The 24,718-nt window shown below is 42.4% G+C and overlaps 1 long non-coding RNA gene across 2 annotated transcripts; it reads left to right on the top strand.

Moving 5' to 3' along the window:
* The first annotated feature begins 12 nt into the window (after positions 1 to 12).
* On the top strand, positions 13 to 6,093 carry LOC147579452 (uncharacterized). 2 transcript variants are annotated; one of them, XR_015253964.1, is made up of 3 exons: positions 13 to 387; positions 2,601 to 2,656; positions 3,227 to 6,093. It is a non-coding gene; the product is annotated as an uncharacterized LOC147579452 (long non-coding RNA). The 2 variants fall into 2 exon arrangements; XR_015253963.1 differs by having other exon boundaries at positions 2,601 to 6,093.
* Positions 6,094 to 24,718: the final 18,625 nt, after the last annotated feature.

The following is a 24,718-nucleotide window of genomic DNA, read 5'->3' as shown; positions in this document are numbered from 1 at the left end:
TTCAGCCCGGCGAGTAACCGACTTGGCCCCCTCCCTCGGAAGGGCGGGGCCACGGCTGGAGGGGCGGGCTGGGGCGGGACCGTAACGCCCGCGGGGCCGGAGCTCCTCAGACGCTTCGTAAGACGCGCCTGCTTATAGGCTGCGACGGAGGTAGGCGTCTCGGACTTGAAGACGGCCTCGACAGCAGAGCTCTCTCATTGGTCGGTAAGAGAAAACAAAGCGGAGGTCTGATTGGTGAGAGCTCTGTAGCTCCTCTCCCTCTCCCCTCAATCATCGGAAGCTCCGCCCCTACCCGCTCGGTTCCCAGGTGGCTGCCGATTGCGTTGTCTTACAGACCTGCAAAGTCTCCGAAGCGAAGAAACCCGGATACCCAGGTTTCTTTGCCAGGTGCGAGAGATTCTTTGATTCCCGAATGAACTTGATGAGTAACAGCTAACCTTTAACGTGAATTTAGCTAGGATTTAGAGAGTTTTTCCCTGGGTATTTTTTAAGTACTTCATAAGATTCAAAGGGAAATTGTCCTAAGAGAAGGAAAGGCAAAAAAATGTTTTCGCTCCTGGCAAAATTATGCGTCACTTTTTTTCGTTTTACCTGTGTATGAGGCATATATTACTTCTATAATTAGAAATAATTTTTAAATAGAAAGTGAGTAAAGTGCAAAGAATGGTAAAGCAAACCTTCGGGATATCCAAGAGACTAATTCTTTCACGGTAGAAAAAAAATATATAGTAATACAGGCAACATATGATGGTCATCAAAACAATATGAACTGGTATCAGCCCCTTCTAAGAACTTTACAAGTATCACTAAGTATTACTGAGGCTCACCCATGCTCTTTCCTGAGTAAATAAATGCTACTTACACATAATGTAGAATGCATCACACTCTCAAAAGATTTATAGGAAAACTCCCTGACAGGAAGAATTTAGAATCCAAAGGACAAAATAAATAAAGCACTAACAAAAACAAAAAAACAAAGAAAGGAAGTATACAGAAAGAAATTCGGAAGATATAAATTGGAAAACTCAGCCACTACAGGGAATTATAAGAAAGAAAGGGATGTGACAGAACTTCAAGATGTGACTTTAACTTTGAAAATTGAAAGTCGAGGGAGGAGGAGAGAGAGAATGATCAGTGACCTAGAGTTAAGGTAATCTGAGCTCTCAGACCAGAGTAGGCTGGCCCTGTGTTATGTAGCCAGTTTAGAAGGGAATGAAGCATAACTCACCTGGGAACCATACTCCCTTAACTCTCTGGCTGCTTCCCTATTCTATTTGTTCTTCTTGTCATTCCCCATGAGGTTCAGAAATAGGCTGTTTGAAATAAAGCCTTTCCCCAACAACTCCATGAATTATACAGTAGTGGGAAAAAAATGGAAGCTGGCAAAATTCAAAACTAAGGAAGGAAAGGAATGTTAAGGTAAACATGAACTTGAAAAGAAGGACAAGAAACTCAATACAAGGAATAGGGCACATCCCCTTTTTTCTCTTTTTTCCTGAGAATACGATAAAACTCTTTGGAGGGCAGTAACCTCATTACCTAACAATTTTTTATATCACCTTTGCAGTAAATGCAATCCTAAACAATAGTCTGAAAATAGATGTCCCAGTATACTCTAAGCAGGTAACTTACTGTTGAGATCTAATTATGTGTAAATATGTAAGGAAAAAAAAAAAATAAATAACTTAGCACTCACTGCCTACTATGACCAAATTGGCAAGAAAACTCTCCAAAAGTTTTCCCACAATAATGCCTGGCATTCCATTACTAACATTCTTTCTTTGGGATTAAGTAATTTATATCAAAAATTATTCTTTTATGGGGCACCTGGGTGGTTCAGTCTGTTGAGCCTCTGACTTCAGATCAGGTCATGATCTCACGGTTCGTGAGTTCGAGCCCCACATCCGGCGTGCTGCTAGCCAGTCAGCACAGAGCCCACTTTGGACCTTTTGTCCCCTTATCTCTCTGCCTCTTCCCCGCTTATGCGCGCGCTCTCTCTCTCTCTCTCTCTCTCTCTCTCTCTCAAAAAAAAAAAAATTAAAAAATATATTATTTTATTCCTTTACTCAACAAACATGTAATAATACTAATCATCAAATTCTAGTTCCTTCAGTGAACTGGTCACTCTACTAAGCATTGCCTTGAACAAGACAGAGTAGGAGCTATTTATCAGTAAAAGAAAGACAATGAACAAGTCAACAGATAAACTTACAGAAAGGGATAAAGGCAAAGAAGAAAACAGGTACCCAAGGGATGGAGGTGCTTCTTGAATTTGGGAAGGGAGAGAGAAATACTCTAAGATCTGAGCTGCCACTGAAATCAGAAAACACCAACCAGCTCTACAGAACCCGAGGGCAATGGCATTCCTAGCAGAGGAAACAGCAAGAGCCAAGGTCCTGAAGAAGGAAGAAGAGTAATGTTGTAGGAAGAGAGAGAAGACCAGTGTGGTTAGACTGGCACAGGGAGGGAGTGATCCCAGACAGGTCAGAGAGGGAGGCAGGGCCTTGTAGGCAGTGGTAGGAAGTTTGTATTTTATCGTAGATTCCTGATAAGGTAACAGGATGTTGGAATAAAATCATGATTTTCTTTTCCCTTTTCAGAGTCACCAAAGAAGTGGACATTCATTCACCAGGCCAGCCTATCAGGCATAGATCTAGTAAGAACCTACTATTTTGCAGGGATAGGCTAGCTGTGGGGGTATAATATTGAGTATGATACCAACCCAGGTGGATCTACAGACAAATTGTTACTGCACAAGTAACATACATAGCACAAATCAAGGGTGCTATGGGAACAGAATCCAGAAAGGGCCAAGGAGATCATCGTGAAAGAAATGAGGGATCACTGAATCAGTAGGGCGTCATCCCAGTGAAAGGCTCCAGGTTCTAGATCCAGGGAGCCACAACAAAGGAACATTGGGCCACAGTCCAGAAGAAGGAAATCTAAGGCAAAGCCTTAGAAAGCATTGCTGAAAAAATCAACTTTCCCCACATCGCAAGTTTGCCTAGCATGGATGAGCCCAGAATGTGGAAACAAAAATCCAATTAGAAGCAGCATTCTGAAAGCATAAGAGCTGAGCAAAGCATGAGAAGAAACAGACTGTTGTTTCACATTATCTCCTTCGTTTCTTCAACACAAGTCATTAAACATTGCACACACACCCTTATAACTATGACATTCCTTTTAGGATAGTAATGAGTTAACAGTATTAATCCTATTTGGCCAGAATTAGGACAGAGCTGAAGCCCTCGGAGTTAGAGATCTGTTCTACCAGTTCTGGCCTTTCTCGTGCTTCTGACCATGGCTTTCTCTTTACTGGTTGAACTCACACCATTACCAGATATCTGTAAGAAAAGAGAGGCCCCTCCCCACCCTGTACTGTGGAGGACTAATTAGTGGAAATGCTGAGAATGTCAAAATATCTTGGTGCATCCAGCTGGTAGTGGCAGGTGAATCAAAAGATGCAGCAACTAAATAAGTTAAAAAGTAAATAAAAAATGTAACCACTGAAATGTATGGCACAATGCTTCAAAGCCACTGAAAAGTAATCTCTGTGCCCCAGTAATAGATTTCAAAGATTAACGCTTAAGACAGGGGTAATGTAGAATCCAAGGGCAAAGATAAGTCAGTCTTGACTTGAAAGACAAGAGGAACTTGGCTGTAGTTTTCTCTGTCTTCAAACCAGCCTCTTTCTACTCTCCCATTCTCTAGAAAACAGCTTTCGGGGCTCCAAAGTTCAGCAGTCAAAGTAAAGCTACCTTAGTGCTCTCCAACCCCCAACCTAATCAACTACCTTGACACAATCCCAAATTCTATGGAGAGAAAATACGAGTGGCTATGCCTGGTCCGTCTCCACTCTACCCCACCACCTGTGATCATGGAGGTGTGGGGAGAGTGGGGACCACCAACATGGCTGCCAGGGCCCATCTCTGTTGACAGCTAGTGACTTCCCAGAGAACAGGCACTAGACAGATTGCCAGATAGGCATGCATCCCGCCCCCGCTACCCAACGTTTTGTGGAGTCAGTCAGTGGGGCTCCATTATCTATTCAGTGAAAGTCTTTGCCTGTCCTTTCACACTAAGACGGAGGCCCAGAGGCCAAGACCAAAGTCTTCAATGGTGACTGCCCGCTTTCTTGAAATCTTTATTTCAGTTGGTTTCCAGACACGAAGTACCCCTGTCTCTTCCACTTTCGAGCTGCCATTCCCATTTAAGTCTTCTACTGATTCCCAATTTCCCTGTGTCAAGTATACCTCTTGACACTGATTTACCTAAAGAGCAAAAGCACCTGCCAGGTTGGTGAATATCCGTGAACACTGCTCTCGGCTCAGCTGAAACCAGCACGTAGAACAGTCAGGACCAATGAAATGATACAAGGAGAAGGTGGACCTTCACCTGCCCATGTTCCTTCGACACTTAGATGAACATGTGGGCAGTCCCATAACTTCTCTGATAGCTTTTAGATAACAAAAATCCTTTGATCAGTTTAAGCCATAAAATATAGTTTTCATTGAGAAATTTTCATATGAATGCCAATACACTTTGATCAACACTTCAAGCTTCATTCAGATAGGCCTTCCCTCCACTCCCTCAGCCAGGGTCCCAGGCAGGCTGGGTCCTCCCAGGAAGGGGAGAAGGAACGGCCTCCAAATTCACAAGGTAAGGAGAGGAGAGTACTCCAAAGATCCAGCATTCGTGCTCAGCTCTTCCTGCTGTGGGGAGACGGGGAGACGTTGCTCTGGGCCTGGCCAAGGACTACACGGAGCACTTCCCCTCTCAGGTGCTTTCTAACAATCTTAGAGACCTGAACTTGAAACATCTGACTTTGTCTCTCCTGTCCTGGTCAATGCAGTTTTCTCTGGCTGCCGCTTCCCGCGCCCAGGAGGACCCTTAGTTTCTGGTTCCCGGAAGGCTACTTTCTACAAATTCTCCGCTTGATCACCTCTCCAGGTGTTGCTCTTGGGCAAGATTTACACATCTCCAGGGGCGCCTGGGTGGCTCATTCGGGTGAGCGTCTGACTTCGGCTCAGGTCATGATCTCTCAGTTTGTGAGTTCAAGCCCCATGTCTGGGGCTCTGTGCTGACAGCTCAGAGCCTGGAGCCTGCTTTGGATTCTGTGTCTCCCTCTCTCTCTGCCCCTCCCCTGCTCACGGCCTGTCTCTCTCTGTCTCTCAATAATAAATAAATGTTAAAAAAAAATTAAAAAAAAAAAAAAGATTTACACATCTCCAGCACAGCTCTCTCTCACAAACGGCTCTCCTTGCGTCCTCGAGAAACCTTCACACATACTTTACTCCCACCGACCCAGATGCCAGAGCCTGGTGGATTCTCAGAGCACACGAGTCTTGAGTACTCCCTCTCCTTCCTTGCTGTCTCTCTGAACTAACGCCTCAAGCGAACACCTTCAGTCTCTCCATTTTAGATATCTTAGGAAAAAGCCAGAGACTCCAAGAACCAGAGAACACAAACCCACTTTGATCCTCCTGACACCCCTCCTCAGGGAGATCAAGGAGGAAGACCTTGGACCAGAGATTAGGTGGGACTCAGCATTGCTTTCTCGGAAGAAAACTTCCTCACAGATCCTACCCAAACCCCACTTCCGCTGCCTTTGTACGATCCTGTTTTGAGTGAGGGATTTTTAAGAGTCAACGAGGAGCTGAGATATTTCCTTTGAGATTTGCTTCCTGCTCTGGCAAGTTTAGAAGTTTACATCTATTGTCTCTTGGTGCCTCAGTAAAAAATGTACTTTTTGCACCTTGTCACACCCGTGTGAACCTGCAAAAACTGCTTTTGTTAATTAACACCAAGGACATAGGGCTAAGAAAACTCGTTCTCTAAAATCACAGACTGTGGGAAACTGAGTTGAGTATCAGTGAGAACGGAACCCTTGCTCTTGCGTGAATGATGGGAGCCTGTGGGTCACTTTGACACAAAGAAGCAGCCTTGATTTTCAGCCGAGGTGCAGACCGTCAGGTAAAGGATTTGGACACACAGCATTCTGCATTAATCCAAGGAAATAGGACTCCGAGTATGCCGTTCAGCCCAGACCTGATGTTGCTAAGAATATTATTATTAAATGTTTATAAAATATTACTCACAGCTTTGCTCTGCTTTGAAACCGTCGTAACACTCTTTCATCTAAATCTTACCCAACTCCACCTTTCCCACGCACCTTGCAATAACCTTGCCTCCTCCTTTTTTGGTGAGGCCCTCCCTGGGTCCCTTGGCGCACGCTGTCCCGTTACGAGTTCATTAACCTAAGTAAGTTAGACTTCGGTTTGTCTCTGGTGGTGTGGGACTGTTGGACTTCATCATTAATGATCAATTCTTCCCAGATCAAGTTACTAGCTCGCATTTTCCCAGGTTCTGTCTTCATATCTGCGTCTCCCTTTACTGCACCAAGTCACACAACCCCACTGCCACCAGCGTACCATCCCCAGAGTCCTCCCGAATCCTGCAGCTACAATCGTAGAACACGCAAAAAACCATGAACGTGTGCGCACGTGGGAACAATAACCTCTATAGACTAGCAAAAAGAGAACGTATTAAAGGATATCAAAATTACCTGAGGAGCTTTTTCAAATTACACGAGCCCTGAGAAATTGATACAATCCCTCCTACTGTTCCCTCCCCGGATATACATAATTGACTAACTCGTTACAGCGGGAATCCTGTTAACGAGGGAAGAGTACCTTCCGGTGTGTTCATGGGAGGAGGTTAAGAAACTCTCCTTTATCCCTCACTAATCTGAAAGGCCCTCGATCAAACTTCTAAGTCCAGAAGTTCGAGGGAATATTTTTTCTCTTCGCTAAAAACACTGGCTTGTTATTGCTTAGAAATGAAAGAAGCTGTCCCCATGATGAAAGGGGCTTTGTCTGACTCATTCACCATGGTATCTCCGGTGGCATCACCCAGGTCCGGCACATAGCCAGTGCCCAGTGGACATTTGCTGCAGTAATAAATTTGGAACGAATTTCAAAATGGCAGAGTTTTGATCCACCAGTTGTACCAAGGCAAGCAACACCCGTCTGAACTGTTAGCACTGGCAGGGCTCTATTTCTATTCATATTTACGTGGTAACGCTTCAGGATGGGTTCCTGATGACATCAGCGGTTGGCCGCCCCCTCAAGTGTATAAACTGAGAGCCATTCAATAACTCTGAGGGGTAGGGAGGGGTGACAACAGGGTATTTCGGGCATCTGAACGCTGATGACCAGTGATTCCACGAAAACCTTTACACGAACCTGTATGCAGGCCTCAGCATAGTATATTACCATACGTGTTAGAGTAAAACAAGACCTCTGGAACGATGGAACTCTGATAATAGCTTGTCAGTAGGCTGATGATGACTCATGCTGGTGTGCTTAACTTAGGAGCCTCAGCCTGTGATCTATTCTCCAGTCGTTCAAATCAGATGTGCCCTGTAATGTATTTGATGCTATAGACGTAGGTATAGATAAAAATAAAAGATGTAGATATATACGGATGATATAGATATTGGTATAGGTATCAATAAAGGTATAGGTATAGATACAGATAGATATAGATAGACATAAATCACTTAAAGTTTCTCATACTACCCAAAACACCCCTCCCTTGCTCCCATCTGCCCATGTCTGTAAAGCTGCAAATTTGAAGGAGTTGGAGTAGTTTTAGAACATCCTTCATACCCATGACATTTCAAGTTAGGATAAGAAAACCGTTTTATCTTAAATCGCATTTAGCATTTTAAAAAAAAGATCAAAGACCTTTCGGCCACGAGTATAAAGTGAGAGCAATTATAACTACCAAAAAAAAACCATCTTGTCACTATTTAGCCACCTTCCCAAAGAGCAAAGAACATCTTTGCTTTGTAATACGCACGATCAGAGTAGGCATTTTGCTTTCACAAGGGCATTGATACAAAAGTTGAGGAAAAAACACCCTTATACTGACATGAGTTAGTCAGAACTTATATTTAATTAATCTCAGTCATCTTTGTACTTACCTTGTTGAGCTCACCAGGGAACGTCACAAGCATAATTGCTCTCGTGCTATTAGGTTCCCCAGAAACTACACCATCATTCATTAATTAGTGCTGACCTGGAAAGCAGAAGCTTCCTCCTCTCCCCGCTTAAAAACTGAGTAACTCTTCATTGTGCAAATAAGATTAAGAAGCATGTAAAGAGAAGCACTAGCAAGATAGAAAGCCATAAGGTGCACCTGGCCAGTTCAGTCAGTAGAGCAGTGACTCTTGATCTTGGGATGGTGGGTTCGAGCCTACATTGGGTGTAGAGAGTTCTCAAAAAAAATATAAGAGGCACCTGGGTGGCTCAGTCGATTGAGTGTCTCACTTCAGCCCAGGGCATGATCTCACTGTTCGTGAGTTCGGTTGGGCTTGCTATTGTCAGCACAGAGCCTTCCAGATCCTCTGTTCCCCTCTCTCTCTGCCCCCAGAAAATAGAGCACTTTTCCTTGATTGCCTTTATTGAAATATGTCTTCACAGGGTGCCTGGGTGGCTCAGTTAAGTGGCTGACTTCGGTTCAGGTCATGATCTCACAGTTCTGTGCTGACAGCTGGGAGCCTGGAGCCTGCTTCAGATTCTGTCTCCTTCTCTCTCTGCCCCTCCCCTGCTTGTGCTCTGTCTTTCTTTCTCTCTGTCTCTCTCTCTCTCTCTCTTTCTCAAAAATGAATAAAAAACATTTAAAAAAATTTTTTTAAAGGGGCGGGGCGCCTGGGTGGCTCAGTGGGTTAAGCGACCAACTTCAACTCAGGTTGTGATCTCGCAGTTCAAGCGAGGGGGGTTCAAGAGTGGGGGGTTCAAGCCCCACATTGGGCTCTGTGCTCCCCACTCGCACTCTGTCTCTCAAAAATAAATAAACATTAAACATTTTTTTTTAATGTTTAAGGAGAAATTAGTAGTTTCTAGAAGATTACAGAATTCCAATTTGTGCATTTGCAAGCCCCGGCTCAACTCTAGTATAACATGGATTTTTTTAAAAAATGTTAATGTTTATTTATTTTTGAGAGAGACAGAGACAGAGACAGAGTACGAGCAGGGGAAAGGCAGAGAGAGGGAGACGCAGAATCCAAAGCAGGCTCCAGGCTCTGAGCTGTCAGCACAAAGCCCAACGCAGAGCTAGAACCCGCAGACCATGAGATCATGACCTGAGCTCAAGTTGGCCGCTTAACCAACTGAGCCACCCAGGCACCCCAATGTAATATGGATTATAGAAACAAATGAACATGGAATCTAGAAAGAAACACACGAAAATAAGGCAAATAGTGCATGAATGGGATTAATGGCACCAATTTATTGCAGGTTTTTTTTTTAATTTTTAATGTTTATTTATTTTTGAGAGAGAGACAGAGAGGGGGAGGGGCAGAGAGAGAGAGGGAGACACAGAATCCGAAGCAGGCTCCAGTCTCTGAGCTGTCAGCACAGAGTGATCATGACCTGAGCTGTAGTTGGCTACTTAACTGACTGAGCCACTCAGGACCCCCTATTGCGGTAGGTTTAATCAAAGATGTGGTGTTAAAGGAGTTCCTTCCAGTTTCCACATATTTCATTGAGGGCAGTGAATTTAGAACAAAGTCCAGATGATTCTGAGAAAGCGAACAAACTGTTGAAGAATCTCCAAAGGAGACGATTATAGAATAATATTAGAGCCCTGAGTGTCAATCCCAATTTAGACACTAAAGCTGATGGTGTGACCTTGGCCATCTCATCTACCTTTCTAAGGCTATTTCCTTACCACTAATATGTGTAGTTGTTAATCCACCCAAGAAGTCGCAAACTACCGTTATGTCGGGGGTGAGCACAAATTTTGTAAAAATTTGGATGAGTTGCCAACTGTTCAAAATCAGGAGACACCAGTTTCTATTTTTTACAGAAGGAAGCTATGGCAAGGCTAGCCCACACTCCCACAGAAAAACAATTGCCAAGAACAGACAGTGCCCCCTTCAGAGCTGCCATGTGCTTTCCAATCTGCCATGGACCACATCCCACCTGCTTCACTCTTACTTTCTGCTACCTGCTGACCTCTGTAGTTATCTGAGTTTGCATCTCTCAAAATGGATAATTTTTAAGGGCTCGTTGTTGTTGTCATTGAAAGCTATTGGCACGGTTTCAAGATAATATAAATTTAAAATATTTATGATATAGGCTGAAAAGACAGATCTCCCATACAGAAGAATTCCAAATGATGTATGCAGATGCCCCACCCTCAAGGAGGAGGCATTTGCCTCACATTCTTTAAGTGTGGACGGTGCATAGTGACTTCCGTCCAAGGAGTTCAGTAAGAAAAGAGAAGGAAGGAAGAGTTTCTCTGCAACTGAGAAAACCTGATGATGCTACCCTGTCTGGGTGATGAAGGCCAACATCAACAGTGATGATAATTCATGTTGACATTATGTACAGTCTTCCTCCCAAGTCCCTTACCCTAGTCTAATCATGAGAGAAACATCAGACAAATCCAATAGAGGGACGTTCTACAAAATACTTGACCGGTACCCCTCAGAATTGTCGAGGTCATCAAAAACAAGACAACTCTGAGACTATCACAACCAAGAGGCAGCTAAGGAGATATAACAAGTAAATGTAGGGGTGCCTGGGTGGCTCAGTCAGTTAAGCAGCTGACTTCGGCTCAGGTCATGATCTCACGGTTCGTGGGTTCAAGCCACGCATCAGGCTCTGTGCTGACAGCTCGGAGCCTAGAGCCTGCCTCAGATTCTGTGCCTCCCTCCCTCTCTGTTCCTCCCCTGCTCTGTCTCTCTGTGTCTCTCAAAAATAAATAAATGTTAAAAAAAATTTTTTTTTAAAACAAGTAAATGTAATATGGTAGCCTAGATGGAATCCTGGCCCAGAAAAAGGACATCATGTAAAAACTAAGGAAATGTATAGATACTGCTTCATTAATTGTAACAAATGTACCATAGTAACGTAAGATGTTCCTGATAGGGGAAACTACGTACAGGGTATATAGGAACTCTCTGTACTGTCTTCATAATTTTTCTATCAATCTAGAAGTGTTCTTAAAAAAAGTTCATTTTAAAAATATTTTATATATGTATGTGCATGTGTAAATACATGTATAGAAGGACACCGAATTAGCTCGAGGGATTGGTGGAAGACTTGGACCCCCAAGGCTGAGCAGAAAAGATCAGGTTTGCTGTAGTGTATTTTATCCACAGCACTACCTTTAGTGCAACTCAGCTCTGTCATGCCTCAGGCACTGCATTTCTCAGTTCCACATTTCACCTCCCTCAAAGAAAGCCCACTGCCTCGGCCTGGGTAGGAATCAAAGTCTGGATCTAATCATTCTACCCAGGGTTTGGTTCCGTGTCAGAATCATGGCCACCATACCCATGCCTGTGTATAAGTGACCATTCTCATAAAAGGAGGAAGATCTGGGAGCCAGACAGACCCCTCTCAGCTCGGCAATTCTGTGGAAGATGGTGAAAGAGAAGAAGCTTCGCCAGGGACACCTGGGTGGCTCGGTTGGTTAAAGCATCCGACTTCGGCTCAGGTCATGATCTCACGGTTCATGAGCCTGCTTCAGATCCTCTGTGCCCCTCTCTCTCATCCCCTCCCCTGCTCATGTTCACTCTCTCTCTCAAAAATAAATAAATATAAAGAAGCTTTTTTGAAAAACTTTAAAAGAAAAAAAAAGAAGCTTAGCTGATGAAGTCAACATCCTAAAACATAAGGCCCCATAGTCTACAACAAGGGCACAGCATCATGGCCGTTTACATTTGCCATTTATACATACTAAGAACGCTTCGGTGGCAATTGCAAAATTTTATGAAATGAAGATTTATAACAACTATTTTTTCTGCAAAAATTGATTCAGTTCCAAATACTCAAGTTAACTCTACAGACGTCTAAGCACAATTCCTTTTACTTTTTAAAAATTGTATTACAGGAAAGTCGAAGAGTACGCACAGTAATGGAAACCACGGACGTTGATACACCGATAGAGTGGAAGGGAGACTAGTCCAACGCAGACCAGCTAAGCGATCCACGGAATAGTTAGTGATGGAAGGGTTGCTGCCCTTAAACCAGTTCATGTCGTTGGCGCCATGGCACAAATTCGGAAGACACCCTTCCTCGGGACACCTCATTTCCATTTGTTGGAAAACTATCACAATGTGCTGCTTTTGTTAGAACAAGACAGTTCACTGACACCTGCCAGGAATTTGTGAAAATTCAAACGCGTGATACCTACGATGTGACCTCAGGCGCCTGTGTACTGTACAAGCTGCACAGCCACACACTGTCACTCTGGGTGCCATTGTCTCTTACGAGCAAGTTTCACGTTTTTAGAGCCTTGATGGGGCGCCTGGGTGGCTCAGTCGGTTAAGCGGCCGACTTCGGCTCAGGTCATGATCTCGCGGTCCGTGAGTTCGAGCCCTGCGTCGGGCTCTGTGCTGCCAGCTCAGAGCCTGGAGCCTGTTTCAGATTCTGTGTCTCCCTCTCTCTCTGCCCCTCCCCGGCTCATGCTCTGTCTCTCTCTGTCTCAAAAATAAATAAACGTTAAAAAAAAAATTAAAAAAAAAAAAGAAAGGCCATAGGCCTGTTCTTGTGAGTGTCTCAGACATACAGTCCTACATTTCTGTGTGCAGGAAGACAGTGGTTTTCACCTGCCTTGCTTCAGTGAGGTCAAATCCAAATATCATGCACCACCTGCAGACAGTGTGTGTTTCCTCTTCACAAATTATATTATCGCCAGAAGCAGTGTGTGACTTCTGTGTATTAAAGAACCCATTTCTAGGGGCGCCTGGGTGGCTCAGCCAGCTAAGCGTCTGGCTCTTGATGTCAGCTCAAGTCTTGATCTCAGGGTCGTGAGTTCAGGCCCCGCACTGGGCTCCATGCTGGATGTGGAGCCTACTTCAAAAAATAAAAGAAAGGAAAAGAAGAGAAAGAAAGAACCAGTTTCTACATGGAATGTGATGAAACGTTAAACTCCATTTCAAAGACTTTTTTTTTCCCTTGAAAAATATTTGCTTGCTTTATTTATCTACTCAAATTGAGATTGTGTATCTTAACTGTATTTTCTTTTTTTGCATCTTAACTGTATTATGAGTGACCTTGGGCTACAGTGAAGTAAAGTTAAAACATAAATTCAGAGGGGTAATTAAATATGGAAAATTGAAAATGTCATTCATAAAAATACACATTTTTCTCCATCCAAATTATTCTTCTGATGTCCTTTGTTGCCTCAGGTAGGAAAACTATCTTAACATATCTTGTATGTTAAGATACTCTGGGAGGCTCTTTATTTATACCCTCCAGCCACACCTGCGTCCTCCCTTCAGGAAGGAGTCCGGTCACTGGAAAACAAAAGTATGAGAGATCAGATGAATTGAAGGCAAAGAAATGAGTTGAGGGAGAAGAAATACATAGGCCGAGAAAGTACCTTGGAAGAGGGCCTTCCATGTGGGGTTGGCATGAATAAAACCTTTGAGGGAGCAATGAGCTTACATATGTTTAGAGGAAAAGAAGGATACGAGCTGAAACAAAAGACTTCTGTAGGGAAGGGTTGGACAACAGCAGAATCATCTACATTCCCCAGGCTAAGATATTTGGGCCAGATCCTAAGGGGTCACCAGACTTTTACCTAGTAAGGAAAAAGGCATTTTACAAAACTCAATCCCGTAGGGGGAGAAAAGACTATTTCGAAATAAAGTAATTGAAACTATTTTTTTGTATATTTTATAATACTCGTGAGAAAGAGGACCCTTATAATAAGCGTACTTTACAAAAAAGCCTGTTAAAGTTACCAATTACTTATCGATAGTGGGAAAGGGTCATATTAAATTATTACCATTTCGCCCTCCATGCTCTTGTAAGATTTTGTTAAATGTTTATGTATTTATTTTGAGATACAAAGAAAGAGAGAGAGAGGGAAGGACAGAGAGAGAGTGTGCACGAGAGAATCCCAAGCAGGCTCTGCACTGTCAGCAAAGAACCTGACACAGGGCTTGATCTCACAAAACATGAGCTCATGAACCGAGCTGAAATCAAGTCAGATGCTTAACCAACTGAGCCACCCAGGTGCCCCTTTTTTTTAATTGAGATTCTTTTTTTTGAGGTGACTTTTTTTGGGGAGGTGACTAAGTCAGTTAAGCAGCCGACTTCAGTTCAGGTCATGATCTCGTGGTTCCTGAGTTCAGGCCCCGAGTCAGGCTCTGTGCTGACAGCTCAGAGCCTGGAGCCTCCTTCAGATTCTGTGTCTCCCTCTCTCTCTGCCCTTCCCCTGCTCGTTCTCTCTCTCCCTCTCTCTCTCTCTCTCAAAAACAAACACTAAAAATTTTTTTAAATTATAAAAAAAAGTTTTGGGTTTTTTTTTGTGTTTTTGTTTTTTGTTTTTCAAATCGCCCCCCATGCTCTTAATTATACAGGGTGGGCCCAAATCTTGGTTTTGCAATGGTTAATGTATAGTTGCATTTTTCCACTCATTTAAAATAATTACTTGATTTCTACCTCAAACCATCTATCTCTCCATTTTCAGTTGTTAATGTGAGGTTCTTTGTTTGTTTGATTGAGTGATTGTTTTGCTGTAAAGGAAGGTCGTAGGAATGGTCCGTGGTGAGAACCCTCCCCTTCACTATAACTGGGATGCAACCCAGGAGAAGGCAGGGCTAAGTATGCCAGGAGGAGGAGCTCAGGGTTCAGCTCGTCTTCTGAGACACTGCTCCAAGAAGCTTCCTTCCCATGGAGATGCAGGAAGCTCGTAACTCCCAGAGCCTAATCCAGCCCAGAACTTGGATCTGGGAGGTCTGAAACCTTCCCAGTGTGAGTAGAAACGGTGGGGGGGGGGAGCCAACATTTCAAATATGGAAGCAGTTTTATATCCTGCAAAAGCTCGAGACCAGGGTATGTTTTTAGGGCAGACTATTCTGGAAAACCAAGAAAAGGTTAATTACAGATATGAAAATAGACACTAAATGAGAAAAGATCTTTTCTCTTCTTTTAATGTTCCTTTATTTTTGAGAGACAGAGCATGAGCAGGGGAGGGGCAGAGAGAGAGGGAGACACAAAATCTGAAGCAGGCTCCAGGCTCTGAGCTGTCAGCACAGAGCCCAGCGCGGGGCTTGAACCCACAAACCACAAGATCATGACCTAAGCCAAAGTCGGCCACCTAACCGACTGAGCCACAGGCGCCAGAGAAAAGGTCTTTGCATGCTATTGCTCCAAACGTCTAAATCTCTCCATGTTAAATAGTGGTCTTAAACAGTAAACACCTGGTAAGTATCTTGCCTGGATTATGTCATTCAGTCCTCACAATAAACACCATGGGGGCATATATCATTGTCGCTGTTTTACAGATAAGAAAACTGAGGCTAGAACATTGATATTAATTGCCCAAATGTAGGCAATTAATAATTGGCAGAGCTAGGGCTCAAATCTGTCTGCCTCACATCAAAGCCAAACCCTTATCTGTCACTCTCGACCCTTCAGATTACATTTTCTTCATCAAAAATGTTTTAAAGACTTTATTTAGACTGCGTTGTACCTGCAACCCATTACTTGTTTTTGTAGCCAGGTGTATGTTTAACTGTGAGGATAAAGAAGAGAAAAAAAACCTGTTTTTCTAAGAAAGTTGGCAAGACACTGGTTGCATTTTGTGGCACCCTGGGGCCATGTGACAAAATGAATCACAGAGCCAGGGTGAAGTCTGATCTTCCACATTGTGTAAGGAGCCCTGCACTCCAAGCCTTGGGAGCCACTTAGCAGGCAGGAGACCCCGGCAAGGAGAACAGGAGTAGGAGACCTTGTGTTGACCAAAATAGATGAGATATTATAACCCACATAAAAGCTAGAATGTCTGTAGACCCTGCCCTGAAGAAGTAATATTAAACCAAACATAAGTTCAGAGACTTAGCAGTTAACACTTTTCTTTAAAAGAAACACTTGGGGTGCCTGGGTGGCTCAGTTGATTAAGCATCCACCTTCAGCTCAGGTCGTGATCTCACGGTTCATGGGTTCGAGCCCCACGTCGGGCTCTGTGCTGATGGCTCAGAGCCTGAAGCCTGCTTCAGATTCTGTGTCTTCCTCTCTCTCTCTGCCCCTGCCCCCCTCACACTCTATCTCTCTCAAAATAAATAAACATTAAAAAAAAGAAAAGAAAAGAAATGTTCATGACTCAGTGAGATAGGGCAGCGAAGGCAAGACATTTTGCAAAAATCCTCTCTCCCATCTTTAACAGCCATTTTATATGTTTTAAAAACGGTGGCCAGTCCCCAAAACTTTCTCTGTCTCTGTCACTCTCAGGTCTTCCTTGTAGACCTTGTCTCTCCTTGCACTGTCTCTTTCCTTTAATTTCTACTCTTTGTCCTCTCCCATGGGCAAAACCCATTCCTTCCTGGAACACATCCCTGTAACTTCTCCATTTTCTCTGAGTGCAAATCCCGCACCATAAAAGCCCAGGAACTGAGCTGAGAAAGGCAGAATTCCCATTAGGAGCTATAAAAGGGCCAAACTATGAACTCTCACATGTCATGGATTACTCAGTTTTGCATATCATCTCAATGCCTTCTTCTCCCTCCATTTCTCTGTCAAGAAGTCCCAGCCAATGTATGGTGGCTATAGTTAATAATACCGTGTTGCATATTTGAAAGTTGCTAAGAGAGTAAATCGTAAAATTTCGCATCACTGGAAACAAAATTTGGAAGTGTATGGTGGCAGGTGTTGACTAGACTTACCGTGGTCTTCATTTCACAATACAGTTGCCCCTTGAATGATGCAGATGTTAGGGGCGCTGACCCTCCCCCCCGCCCCCAGTCAAAAATTCACATGTAGACTTCCTGGGAAGAGGGCAGAGTAGAAAGATCTTAAGCTCCCTTCCTTTGAACTAGATAACACCCACAACAGTGTAAATAGCCCAGAAAATGACCTGAACACTGGCAGAAAAGACTCTACACAGCTAATTGTAGAGAGGAGGGCACATCAAAGAGGGTAGGAAGGGCAGAGACTTGGTCAGGAGTTAAATGGACAGGTGTGGGACTGTCCCCAGGAGGGAGGGACACTGCAGGCACAAAGAGGGGAGTGAAACAGATCCTTACACCAGCGCCTCAGACACCACAGGGGAACCCACACAGAGAAGACAAACCTCCATAACATTGGGTTTCGAAAACCAGAGGGGCCCAATTTCTAAAGTTCTTTTGATAGGCAGGGCTTCACATCTGGGACTTAAAAATCAGCGGGCTCAGCTCTAGAAGAGCTGATGGAGGGTGATAGGAAACCGAGTCCCTGCCCTTAAAAAGACAGTACAACCAAACCCCATGGAGATACAGCATGGAAGCAGCAGTTTGAAAAACACCTGGGGGTAGACGGGAAGGAGATTTATTTACTAATCTCAGAACGTGTGCTGGAAGGCAAGCATCTTTAGGAGACAGGAACAGAGGAGCTGGCAGTCACCATTTCCCTCCCCTGCCCAGCAGCCTAGATACGGGGACACCTCCAAGAATCAGAGCAGCCCCGACACGATCCACTTAGTGCCCCACCCCTACATTCTCCTGCGGACACACCCCTCCAGCCAGGCCTAGCTCCAGGTCTCCTCCCACGGCAGACCCACACAAACCTTGCCAGCATCAAGCACCTGGCCCCTTCTTCTCCCGCAGACCTGCCCCGTCCAATCTGCCCTTGGCCGCAGCCCATCCGAAGCGGCGCCACAAGCCCGGCGGTGTGCAAGCAGCCCCAATAGGGGCCAGCACGGCTCCAAAGTGTCTCCTGCCCTTTGGCAGAGGGGACCATAAGCACACGTACCACTCTGGCTGTGGCCCCTGCGGTGGACTGGGGGCAGACATCTGGTTTGACTGCAGGCCCCACCCACCGATGGGAGCTTCTCAGGGGACAAAACAGGGAAAGCGCCTTGCAGTGTCACACGACTGCATCTGTGGCCAACATTTGGTCTGACTCAACTCAAGCCCGAGGCAAGTCCCGACAGGAACCAGTTCGGCCCGCGACAGGCAAAGAGACCACCGCAGACCACTAGGGGCACGCAAACGTGGCTCAATACCAATACCGTGCACACAACACGCAGTAGGAGACGCCCCTGAAGCACCAGGCTCTGGTGAACAGGGGACGTTGCACTGCAGGGCACTAGAGGATCTCTTCTTTATAAGGCCACCATTTTCAAGAGCAGGAGACGTAGTTGGCTTTCCTAATACATAGAAACAGGCGCAGGGTTATAAAAAAAAAAATTAGGAGACAGAGGAACATATCCCAAATGAAAGACCAGGACAAAATCACAGCAAGAGAGTTGAACGAAATGAAGATAAGCAACATGCCCGACAGACAGTTTAAAGTAATGGTCATAAAGATACTCACTAAACTTGAGAAACGAGTGCAGTGAGACCCTCAACAAAGAGACAGAAAAAAAAAACAAAAACCACTCAGAGATGAAGAACTCAATAACTGAAATTAAAAATACACGAGAGAGAATGAATACTAAACTAGAGGAAGCTGAATGGATCAGTGACCTGGAGGACAGAGTAATGGGAAAGCAATCAAGTGAAACAGAAGAGAGGAAAAATAATAATAAAAAGTGGTAGACTTGGGGAACTCAGCAACACAATCAAGGATAATATGTCTCCCGTTATAGGGATCCCAGAAGGAAGAGAGAGAGAAAGAGGGGCAGGAAATTTATTTGAAGAAATAACAGCTCACAGCTCCCCAAATCTGGAGAAGGACACAGAAATCCAGATCCAGTAGACACAGAGAGCCCCCAATAAAATCAATCAAAGGAGGTCCATACCAAGACATGTTGTAATTAAAATCAGAAAAAGTGCTGATAAAGAGAGAATTTAAAAGCAGCAAGAGAAAACAGTTCTCAACAAGGGAAACCCCATATGGCTATCAGTGGACTTTTCAGCAGAAACATTGTGGGCCAGAATGGAGTGGCATAATATATTCAAAGTGCTGAAGGAAAAAAACCTGCAGCCCAGAATACTCTATCCAGCAGGATATCATTCAGAATAGAAGGAGAGATCAAGAGTTTCTCAAACAAACAAAAGTTAAAGGAATTCATGACCACTAAACCAGCCCTAAAAGAAATGTGAAAGGGGATTCTTTCAGTGGAAAGGAAAAACCATAAGTAGGAATAGGAAAAGTAGGAAGCACAAAAGCAGTAAAATTAAGCATATCTACAAAAATCAGTCAAGGGATTCACGAAACTAAAAGGATGCAAAGTATGACACCAAATGTAGAGGGAGAGGATCAAAGAATGGGTCCAAACTTAAGCAACCATCAGTTTAATATAGATTGTTATATACATAACATGTTATATAAAAATCTAATGCTAAACACAAATCAAAAATCAGTAATAGATATGCAAAAAATAGAGAAAGAAAGCCAAATATATCACTAAAGAAAGCCAACAAATCATGACAGAAGAAAGAGAAGAGAGGAACAGAGAAGAGTTACAAAAAAAAAAACCCCAATAAAACAAAATGCCAATAAGTATATACCTATTGATAATTACTTTGAATGCAAATGTACGAAATGCTTCAATCAAAAGACATAGTGTGAGAGGAGTTAAAGTGGTAAAGTAGTAAGGGGACCCTGTGCTTGTTTCGTCCCTCACAGTTAGATCAACATCAAACCATTTGAACACCTAAGAAATCGATCTGAGGATTAACAGAACAATCTGCATACTTTGAGGGAGAGAACATGCCAATTTCTAACAAGCAGACCAAAACACACCTAGGGTCTAGCTTCCTTTATTTGATTTTTAAAAATTTTTTGATATTAGGTTTCTTTTTCTTCCTCCAAAATGACAAGATGGAGGAATTCATCCCAAAGGAATGAAAAAAGCAAGAAGAAACCACAGCCAGGGATTTAATCAATACTGATGTAAGATGTCTGAACCAGAATTTAAAACAACCATTATAAGGATTCTAGCTGGGCTTGAAAAAAAAACATAGAAGACACAGAGAATCCCTTATTTCAGAGATAAAAGAGCTAAAATCTTGTCAGGCTGAAATTTGATAATGCTAAAACTGAGATGCAAACCCAAATGGATGCTAGGACGGTGAGGATGAATGAAGCAGAGGAGCAAATCAGTGATATAGAAGATAAAATTATGGAAAATAATGAAGCTGAAAAGAGGGAACCAAAGGTAACATCATAAATACAGACTTAGGAAACTCAGTGACTTATTAAAACAGAATAACATTTGTATCATAGGAGACTGAGAAGATGAAGAGACAGCGAAGGTTTATTTGAGCAAATTATAGCTGAAAATTCCCCTATTCTGGGGAAGGACACATATATCAAAATCCAACAAGCGCAGAGAACTCACATTAAATTCAAGAAAAGCCAGCCATCACTAAGGCATATCATAGTCAAATTCACAAAATACACAGACAAGGAGAGAATCCTGAAAGCAACAAGGGAAAAAAGTCCTTAACCTACAAGGGAAGACAGATCAGGTTCGCAGCTGATCTGTCCACAGAAACTTGGCAGGCAAGAGGGCAGTGGCAGGATATAGTCAACATGCTGAATGGGAAAAATATGCAGCCAAGAATACTCTATCCATCAAGACTGTCATTAAGAATAGAAGGAGAGATAAAGAGTTTCCCAGACAAACAAAAACTAAAGGAGTTCGTGAGCACTAAGCCAGCCCCACAAGCAATTTTAAGGGGGAATCTTTGAGTGGGGGGGGGGGGGTAGGGATGGGGGAAATAAGACCAAAAGCAATGAAGACTAGAAAGAAAAAAAGAATATCGTCAGAAACACCAACTTTAAAGGTAACACGATGGCACTAAACTCATCTTTCAATAATCACTCTGAATGTAAATGGACTAAACGCTCCAGTCAGAAGACAGTGTCAGAATGTATAAAAAAACAAGATCCATCTATATGCTGCCTACACTAGACTCATTTTATTTTATTTTATTTTATTTTTTTTAAACGTTTATTTCTTTTTGAGAGAGAGAGAGTGCAAATGGGGAAAGGGTAGAGAGAGAGGAAGAGACAGAGAATCCCAAGCAGGCTCAGCACTGCCAGCATAGAGCCTGACACGGGGCTCAAACCCATGAACTGTGAGATCGTGACCTGAGCCCAAACCAAGAGCCAGATGCTTAACTGACTAAGCCACCCTGGTGCCCCCTACAGAAGACTCATTTTAGACCTAAAGACATCAACAGATTGAAAGTGAGAGGATGGAGAAACATCTATCATGCTAATGGACTCCAAAAGAAAGCCAGAGTAGCCAAACTTCTATCAGACAAACTAGATACTAAACCAAAGACTGTAACAAGAGATGATGAAGGGCATTAAATCATAATTCAGGGCTCTATCCATCAAGAAGATGTAACAGTTATAAATATTTATGCTCCCGATTTGATACACCCAAAAATATAAATCAATTAATAACAAATGTAAAGAAACTCATTAACAATAATAACAATCATAGTAGGGGACTTTAACACCCCATTTACAACAATGAACAGATCATCTAAACAGAAAATCAGCAAGGAAACTGGCTTTGAATGACACACTGGACCAGATGGACTTAACAGATATATATAGGAGCTTGATTTGTGAGATCAAGTCCTGAGTCGGCCTTTGCACTGGCAGCATGGAGCCTGCTTGGGATTCTCTGTCTCCCTCTCTCTCTGCCCCTCCCCTGCTTATGCTCACTCTCTATCTCTCTCAAAATAAATAAACATTTTCAAAAAACCAGATATATTCAAGCATTTCATCCTAAAACAGCAGAACACACATTATTCTCAAGTACACATGGAACATTCTCCAGAATAGATCACATACTGGGTCACAAATCAGCCCTCAACAAGTACAAAAAGATTGAGATCAAACCATGCATATTTTCAGACAGCAATGCTATAAAACTTGAGGTCGACCACAAGAAAAAATTTGGAAAGACCACAAATACTTCAGATTAAAGAGCACCCTACTAAAGAATGAATGAGTTAACCAGGAAATTAAAGAGAAAATAAAAAATACAGAGAAGCAAATGAAAATGAAAATACAACAGTCGAAAACCTTTGGGATGCAGCAAATGCAATCCTAAGAGGGAAGTATATCGCAATACAGGCCTACCTTAAGAAGCAAGAAAGGTCTCAAATACACAACCTAATCTTACACTTAAAGGAGCTAGAAAAGGAACAGCAAATAAAGCCTAAAGCCAGCAGAAGAGGGAAATAATAAAGACTAGAGCATATATATAACATACTAATATAAACAATATAGAAACATAAAAACAGTAGAACAGATCAATGAAACTAAGAGCTAGTTTTTTAAAGAATTAACAAAATTGAGAAACCCTTAGCCAGACTTATCAAAAAGAAAAGAGAGAGAGGACCCAAATAAATAAAATCACTAATGAGAGGGGAGAGATCACAACCAACACCACAGAAATATAAACAATTGTAAGAGAATATTATGAAAAATTATGAAGACCTGGGCAACCTAGAAGAAATTGATAAATTCAGGCAGCCTAGAAACACACAAATTACGAAAACTAAAACGGGGAGACATAGAAAATTTGAACAGACTCATAAACAGCAAAGAAATTGAAAGAGTAATCAAAAATCTCCCAACAAACAGAAGTCTAGGGCCAGATGGCTTCCCAGGGTAATTCTATACATATTTAAAGAAGAGCTAATATCTATTCTTCTCAAACTGCTCCAAAAAATAGAAATGGAAGGAAAACTCCAAACTCATTCTATAAGGAAGGCCAGCATTACCTTGATTCCAAAACCAGACAAAGGCCCCACTAAAAAGGAAAATTATAGGCCAATATCCCTGATGAACATGAATGCAAAAATTCTCAACAAGATACCAGCAAGTCCAATTTAACGGGTTAGGGTTAGGGTTAGGGTTAGGGTTTAATTCATACATTAAATGAATTATTCACCACAGTCAAGTGGGATTTATCATGGAAATATAGGGCTGCTTCAACATTCACAAAACAATCAACATTACCACAATACCACATTAATAAAAGAAAGGATAAGAACCATACGATCCTCTCAATAGATATAGAAAAAAGTATTTGACAAAATACAGCATCCACTCTTGATAAAAACCCTCAACAAAGCAGGGATAGATGAAATATACCTCAGCATCATAAAGGCCACATATAAAAGACCCACAGCAAATATCAGCCTCAATGAAGAAAAAGTGAGAGTCTTTCCCCTATGGTCAAGAACAAGACAAGGATGTCTACTCTAACCATTACTATTTAACATAATATGGGAAGTCTTAGCCTCAGCAATTAGACACCAGAAAGAAATAAAAGGCATCCAACCCAGCAAGGAAGAAGTCAAACTTTCACTATTTGCAGACAACATGGTACTCTATGTAGAAAACCCGAAAGACTCCACCAAAAAATTGGTAGAACTAATACATGAATTCAGCAAATTCACAGGATATAAAATCAACGTACAGAAATCAGCTGCATTTCGATACACCAATAATGAAGCAGCAGAAAAAGAAATCAAGGTATCAATCTCATTTACAATTGCACCAAAAACCATAAAATACCTAGGAATAAACCTAACCAAAGAGGCAAAAGATCTGTACTCTAAAAACTATAGAACACTTATGAAAGAAATTGAAGGAGATATAAACTAGTGGAAAAGCATTCCATGCTCACGGATTGGAAGGACAAACATTGTTAAAAAATCTATACTACCCGAAGCAATCTACACATTTAATGCAATCCCCATCAAAATGCCACCAGCATTTTTCACAGAGATAGAACAAACAATCCTAAAATTTGTATGGAACCACAAAAGGCCCTACACAGCCAAAGCAATCTTGAAAAAACAAAACAAAACAAAACTGGAGGCATCCAAATTCTGGATTTCAAGCTATATCACAAAAATGTAGTCATCAAGATAGTATGGTATTGGCACAAAAACAGACAGATCAATGGAACAGAATAGGAAACGCAGAAATGGACCTACAACTATACGGTCAAGTCATCTCCGACAAAGCAGTAAAGAATATCCAGTGGGAAAAGGACGGTCTCTTCAACAAATGGTGTTTGGAAAACTGGACAGCGACATGCAGAAGAACGAAACTAGACCACTCTCTCACACCATATACAAAAACAAATTCCAAGTAGATGAAAGATCTCAATGTGAGACAGGAAACCATCAAAATCCTAGAGGAGAACACAGGCAGCAATCTCTTTGACCTCAGCTGTAGAAACATCTTACTAGACACATCACCAGAGGCAAGGGAAACAAACAAAATTAACTACTGGGACTTCATACAAATAAAAATCTTCTGCACAGCGAAGGAAACAAGACTAAACTAAAAGGTAGCAAAACTAAAAGGCAGCTACAAAATGGGAGAAGATATTTGCAAACGACATGTATGTTAACTATACTGAAATTTTTAAAAATCCTCATATAACGACTGACTTCCCCAAAACTTTACTAATAGCCTACTGTTGACCAGAAGCCTTACTGATAACATGAACAGTTGAAGAACACATATTATGTATGGTATATGCATTATATCCTGTATTTTTACCAAAAAAAAGTAAGCTAGAAGAAAGAAAATGTTATTAATAAAATCATGAGGAAGAGAAAATACACTTACAATTCTGTACTGTATTTACCAAAAAAAAATCCACATGTAAGTGGATCCACACAGTTCAAACCCATGTTGTTCAAAGGTCAACTGTATATACGCATATAAAATCACCAAGTGGTACACTGGGAACTAATAGAATGCTATATGTCAATTATGCCACA

Source organism: Puma concolor, chromosome B4, assembly GCF_028749965.1.
Source record: "Puma concolor isolate L17-30 chromosome B4, mPumCon1.1.hap2, whole genome shotgun sequence".
NCBI lineage: Eukaryota > Metazoa > Chordata > Mammalia > Carnivora > Felidae > Puma > Puma concolor.
The sequence above is the reverse complement of the archived record's forward strand: the minus strand, read 5'-3'. Positions and strand labels throughout refer to the sequence as shown.